At 37.6% G+C, this 6,874-nt stretch overlaps 1 long non-coding RNA gene across 1 annotated transcript in view; it reads left to right on the forward strand.

Annotated features, from left to right (window-relative positions):
* LOC138143527 (uncharacterized) overlaps positions 1-5,115 on the forward strand; it is a 36,103-nt gene extending 30,988 nt beyond the window's left edge. Inside the window, exon 3 of the long non-coding RNA XR_011163709.1 lies at positions 4,355-5,115. This is a non-coding gene — a long non-coding RNA (uncharacterized lncRNA). The remainder of the gene's footprint in view (positions 1-4,354) is intronic.
* The last annotated feature ends 1,759 nt before the right edge of the window (positions 5,116-6,874 follow it).

Below are 6,874 nucleotides of genomic sequence, written 5' to 3' on the forward strand. Positions count from 1 at the left end.
TTCCTTCCTTCCTTCCTTCCTTCCTTCCTTCCTTCCTTCCTTCCTTCAGTGACTTCTGCAGGGTCACATGGTTAGTTTTTGTGTTGTGTATGAGACAGGATTTGAACTCAGGTCCTCCTGACTCCAGGGCTGATGCTCTATTCATTGCACCACCTAGCCACCCAAAATAGATGATTTTCAAGTATTCTGTCTGTAGGCTGAGAACTTCAGAAGTAGCCACTGCAACAGGCACTTCTGCTGGTGTTCTGATTCAGTCACTCCCAAGCTCTGTTCCTGGTTTTCTGGGACTGTGCTGTGCTTGTGTGGCCTGTGCTGGACTACATTGCTGTCTCACCCAGGACCAAGGGGCCCCTCCTGCTGACCTTTTAAGTTGTCTCTGGCATCTCTACTTTCCTGTTTTCCCAGCAATTTTTGTCAAATAGTGATTTCTTGTCCAAAACTCTTGGATCTTTGGGTTTGTCAAACACTAGATTACTATTGTCATTTACTACTCTATATAGTGTACCTAATTTATTCCACTTATCCATTACTCTATTTCTCACCCAGTACCCAATTATTCTGATGATTTTGGTGTTACGTTATTTAGTTATCTCCAGCTCCTCTTGACTCTATAGGCCTCACTATCCATGGAGTTTTCTTGGCAAAGGTATAGGAATGGTTTGCTATTTCCTTCTGTAGTAGATTAAAGCAATCAAAAATTAAATGACTTGCTTAGGGTCACACAGGTAGTTAAGTGTCTGAGGACAGATTTGAAGTCAGGTCTTCTAGACCCCAGATCCTGTCCTCTATCCACTGAGCCACATAGCTGCATATATTGATGATTAGTACTTTGTAATACAGTTTGAGATCTGGGATTCTTAAGCCACCTTCCTTCACATTTTTTTCCCATTGATTCCCTTGATATTTTTGACCTTTTGTTCTTTCAGATGAATTTTGTTATGGTTATTCCAGCTGTATACAATATTTATTTTTGGTAATTTTATTGGTATGGCACTAAATGAATAAAATTTAGGTAGCATTGTAATTTTTAAAAAAGTATTATAGCCTGGCTTACTCATGAGCAACTGGTAATTCTCTTATTGTTTTGAACTGACTTTATTTCTATACAAAGTGTTTTGTACTAGTGTCCATATAGTTTCTAGGTTTGTCTTATTAGATAGATTCCCAAGAATTTTATATTATCTACAGTTATTTTAAATGAAATTTTTTTTCTAAATCTTTTTGCTGCATCGTGTTAGTAATACATAAAATGCTCGTGATTTATATGTTTATTTTATATCTTACAAGTTTGCTGAAATTGTTAATTCATTCAATTAACTTTTTATTTGCCTCTCTAGGGTTCTCTAAGTAAACCATCATATCATGTGCAGAGAGTGATGACTTTTTTTCCTCATTGCCTATTTTAATTCCTTCAATTTCTTTTTCTTCTCCTATTGCTATAGCTAGCGTTTCTAGAACAATGTAGTTTCCCTGATTATCGCTCTTCTTCTTCTTTTTTTTTTTTTTTTGCCTTTTGGAGGGCAGTTGGGTTAAAGTAACTTGCCCAAGGTTACATGGCTAGTTTTTTTGTGTGGGTGTTAAGTTTCTGAGGCCAGAACGAACTTGAGTCCTCCTAACTCTGGGGCCGGCACTTTACTCACTGCGCCACCTAGCCACCCCCTTGCTTATCTCTTTTAATTAGGTCTATTTTTGCTTTTGCTTTGTCTGAGATGTTAGTACTTTGCTCTGTTTTTTTTTTAAGCTTTTCTTTATGCTGAAGTATAAAAGACTCTTTTCTAGCCCCTTATTTTTGCTCTCTGTTGTCTTTGTTTCTTATAAGCCACATATTGTTAGATTCTTGTTTTTAGTCAATTTTGCTAACTGCTTCCATTTTATGGGTAAGCTCATCCTATTCACATTCACTCTATATTTCCCTCCATTATATGTTTTTTCTCCTACTTAACCTTCTTTCTCTGTCTCTCTGTCTCTGTCTCTCTCTCTCGCTCTCTCCCTCTCCTAAGAGAGAGGACTCTATTGATATAACCCAAATATCATTGTCCTTGGATGATATTTTTTTATTAAGACGTGGATGATAATATAGATTCTGTGCTCATCAGATTTGTAGATGATACACTTGTAGGGATAAGTAATGCTTTATAAAATAGATTATAGTTACAAAATAATTATGAAATGGTAGAAATAAACACAAAATACATTACATGAAATGGAATTGTGATAAATGTAAAGTTCTATACTTGTTTTTTTTTTTTTAATTGAGCAATCAGGGTTAAGTAACTTGCTCAAGGTTACACGGCCAGTTATTTCTGGGTGTGGTGCTGAGTGTCTGAGCCCGGGATTCGATCTCCAGGTCGTCCCAACACTGGAGCCGGTGCTCTTACTCGCTGAGCCACCTGGCCGCCCCTATACTTGTTTTAAAAATCAAAATGTTCATGGGCAAGATGTGACTAGGAAGCATTTCTACTGGCAGGAAATATAAATCTTCTATTTTTGCTAAACTCAGGATTTTCCTCTCCCCCTAAATATTCTTGTTTCTCTGGGATTTTTTGATACTACCACTTCCTGGTTCTACTCCTACCTGTCTGACCACTCATTTTTTGGTGTCTTTTTCTGGTTTATCATTCATATTCTGTCCCTTAACTATAAGTCTTCCCCAATATTCTATCCTAGACTCTCTTCTCTTCTCCCTATACACTTTTTTGGTAACCTCATTGGCTACTATATGCTTAAATGTCCTCTTTCTGCAGATGATTTAAATATGTCTTTATATCTATATGGGTCTTTCTGTAGATAGATAAATACATACATAAAGAGATTATACATCTATATGTATATGTACCCAGTTTTCCCCTAGGCTCACATTACCAATTGTCTATCGTAGATAGACTGCTGGACTAATAGTATTCCTTGGGAAGAAATGATTCTTTTCTCTTGGAACAAGACAAAAGCCAGCATCAATTGTCAGGTGTATTTTAGAGTAGATTTTTTTTTACAACTATGGGTTGGACTTTTAAGCTCTCTCCCGAATCTGAAAATTTGTGAAACTGAAGTATATCAATGCCATAACCAGTCAAATTCATGTGAACACATAATGTAAGTGGATAACACACAGGAACATACACTCATACACTCTACATCAATGATGGCATCCTTTCTATAAATGAATCTAAAATAAAAAAGAATTTTGTATTTTCAGCAAGATGTGAAGTTGACTCTTAGTTGTTCCTTGGTGAAGCAAATAAAACATTATTTCATTCTACATTCCAAGAAAATAAGCAACATCATTTCAGTTACCATGTATTTATCTCAATGCAAATGTTCATGATAAATGTTTTCCTAAAAGACCATTATGAAAATCACTTCAGTCTATGAATACCTGTAGCAGCAAGCACCCCAAGCGTCCTTGGGGTCGCTGCCAACACAGGTTCTTAGATCTGCTTTGATAAAGGAAAGCACCTCAAAATGGGTTAACAAGCTTACTTTAATCAGTCAGACATGTATCGTTTACCTAATTCAGGGGAAAAAGGTCAGCACTCCGAACTTCAGAATATGCAGACAGAATTATCAAGACAGAGAAACAGATCAAGTAGACAGTTTCCAAACTGTCAAACCATTACATCCATACCAAATCAACATCTGGGTTTTTCAAAGCCGAGGGGGGGCTCTCAATAACGGCTTCCCATAATCCAGATGAAATCACAGAACACTTCTCAAAGTGAGCCCCAAAGCAAAGCTACACATCAGGGCTTATATAGCCTTCTCCTGGCTCAGAGAATGTAACAACCTTATTGACTCACTGGCCAATCAAAAAGTATCTACTGAAAAACAAGCCTCCCACCCCAGGCTCCAGGTGCACTTTAGCCTAGGGACAGGAAAGATCTTTAAATTTACATTCCCATTACATTCGGCCCCAAGATCTTTCATGCCCATAGCATAGACAATTTACTTTTGAATTAGCATTAACAATCATAGGTCACCTTTGCAAGATACATAACTGAAGTTACTAAAGTGGCCACTGGGCCTTAAACAAACACAAAGTACATTGCATTACCACTTCAATTCAAAACAAGAGTCCAAATAAAGTTCTCTTGGGGAGGGGGTGTCTTTCCCCTCACACAGCTCCAGCCCCTGCTTCCAAGTACAGAGATGGGGCTGTGCAACAAAACCAACAATGTGGGATCCTTGGGGGTCCAAGGCACTTCATCCCACCCACCAGAGTCACAAGTCCATCCTCCCCCTGGGTTCTAAACTGTGGGATGCAGCAAGGAAACACATTCAGTGCCCCTGCTTTGCTGCTCAGTTCTTATCTTTTCCTGTGGCTAAATTCCTAACTCCTGCGTTCCTTCTCTTCCCACAGGCGGCAGCCACTCCTGGCTTCTGCCCAGGTCCCGATGCAGGCAGCTCACCATTCCTGCTCTCAGCTCAGCGAAGTCTGCATGCAGGCCATTCTTCTCTCCTGCTCCATGGCTCCACAGAATCACAGCTACCACAACTGGGAAAAAAAAAATTATCCCAGCCCCCATACTTTCCTTTTACTCTGCAGATCCTGTTCGTGACGCCATTTTGTAGCAGCAAGCACCCCAAGGGTCCTCAGGGTTGCTGCCAACACAGGTTCTTAGATCTGCTTTGATAAAGGAAAGCAACTCAAAATGGGTTAACAAGCTTACTTTAATCAGTCAAACATGTATCGTTTACCTAGTTCAGGGGAAAAAGGTCAGCACCCTGAACTTCAGAATATACAGACAGAATTATCAAGACAGAGAAACAGATCAAGTAGACAGTTTCCAAACTGTCCAACCATTACATCCATACCAAATCAACATCTGGGTTTTTCAAAGCTGGGGTACTCTCAACTACGGCTTCTCAGAATCCGGATCAAATCACAGAACACTTCTCAAAGTGAGCCCCAAAACAAAGCTACACATCAGGGATTATATAGCCTTCTCCTGGCTCAGAGAATGTAACAACCTTATTGACTCACTGACCAATCAAAAAGTATCTACTGAAAACAAGCCTCCTACCCCAGGTTCCAGGTGCACTTTAGCCTAGGGACAGGGAAGATTTTTAAATTTACATTCCCATTACAATACCTTCCAAATTAAATAAACATTTTAATACTTGGAGACTTTAATGCAATGGTGAGTGTGGGGAAAATGGCAAAAAAATCTGGGATATATGGTTCAGCAATAAGAAACTAGAGAGACCAAAGGCATACAGACTATGCAAGCTACACACACACAGATACACACACACACACACACTGAAGCCAAAACATTACTAAAAATGAAATAGATTGCATTTTAATAGCAAAATAATGTTTGAATGCCAGACAAACCCCTAGAATTTAAGATGGTATTTTTTTACAATGGTGTATAGATAAAACCAACACTTTTTAGTAATATCACTTCTCTTTCTTCAATGTGAGATTCTCAATTTTCTCTGGGTTTGGATCACTCACTCCTACCTGCTCTAAAAATAGAAAGTCTAAATTCCTGAGACAGACCAGTAACAAACAATTATATTTGAACTCTCTGAGTCCTGGGAATGACACTGTTAAGGTGAAATGTACTTTTCTCTCTCAACAATCTGACTCTTAAGCCCTCATTCAATGTGTTTTACATATGTACAACCCATAATTCTTAAGAAAATTTAGCCATACAATATGTGCTGTTTACACAACCAGTCACTGATAATAACATTTTTGGTACTTAAATATAACCATTTCCTTAATGATAAGGTAGGCTTAAGTATGCTATATTAGATATCAATGTATTAAATCAAATGTATAAATAATGAAATATATTCTAACACACATATTAACTTAGATCATGTCCCCACTAAATGCACTAAATACCTATGCTGAATAGCAGAATCTACATTTATAGAAATCTGGTAGGGAAGCACAAGAGGGAAGAAAATTCGTATTCTTAGGCAGACTTATAACTCTGGGCTGCAGACATCAAAAATAGTGGTACACTCAGATACCGGTTCCACATGAAAGTGCTTCACAGCTTGAGTGTTGGATCTCACCTAGCTGAAGAAATTCACTTCTCTCATATATCTTTTACAAATGCTTTCATTTTCCATTATGATTAAAAAAGATAATTTAAATGTGAATCTGTTCAAGTAAAAGATTGTCTATCTAGGTTATACAGACCAGACAAGACAGTTATATATTCAGCAAGATGCCATACTGTTGAATCAGAGCAAGCGTTAAACAGCAAAATCAGATTGACTCTAAACCAGATTATCAAAAGCTAAAGATGTTTCTGCTTTTCTTTGTCAAGCCAGAGGTGGTACCAGAGAGTAGCAAGGTCTTTGACAAAACTTCACATTTTTAGGTGGGTGTCACTGGAACTCTTGGTCAAGTAAGTCATTTTCCCTGTGACCAATCAGGACAACTAAATTGAAGAATTTTATCATCAAGAGATTATTTCTAGTTTCCACAGCTCCAATAGAACAGCTTTTCTCCCCCTACCCATTACTGTGTCTTCAACTCTTTTCAGGTTCCTTTTTCCTCTCTTCTTGTTGTCTTATTCAATGTATGTTTAATGGATTAAATGGGAGCCCCTGCCTTTGTGACTCAATGTTTACTTAAAAGTCATAATTCTACAAATTTTGCTTATCAACTCAATACTCTTTAAAAAAAATCATACCTCAGCCTACAGATGATTATATGGTTTTTCTTTTTTTCTTCATTTTATCCTCTTTAACCACAAAAATGTATATGCAAATTATAGGAGATACCCAGCATACTTCAGATTTAGAGTTCTAAAATCTACAAATTTTTTTCATTCTTTTTGGCATTTGTTTACAATCACATTTCTCTGGGTTGTTTTTTTTTAAATAAATAAAAGACCTTTCTCTAACTTTTATG

This window comes from Petaurus breviceps, unplaced genomic scaffold (assembly GCF_028583685.1).
Source record: "Petaurus breviceps papuanus isolate PSGF00001 unplaced genomic scaffold, PetGlider_PUasm1.0 90644, whole genome shotgun sequence".
Taxonomy (NCBI): Eukaryota; Metazoa; Chordata; class Mammalia; order Diprotodontia; family Petauridae; genus Petaurus; species Petaurus breviceps.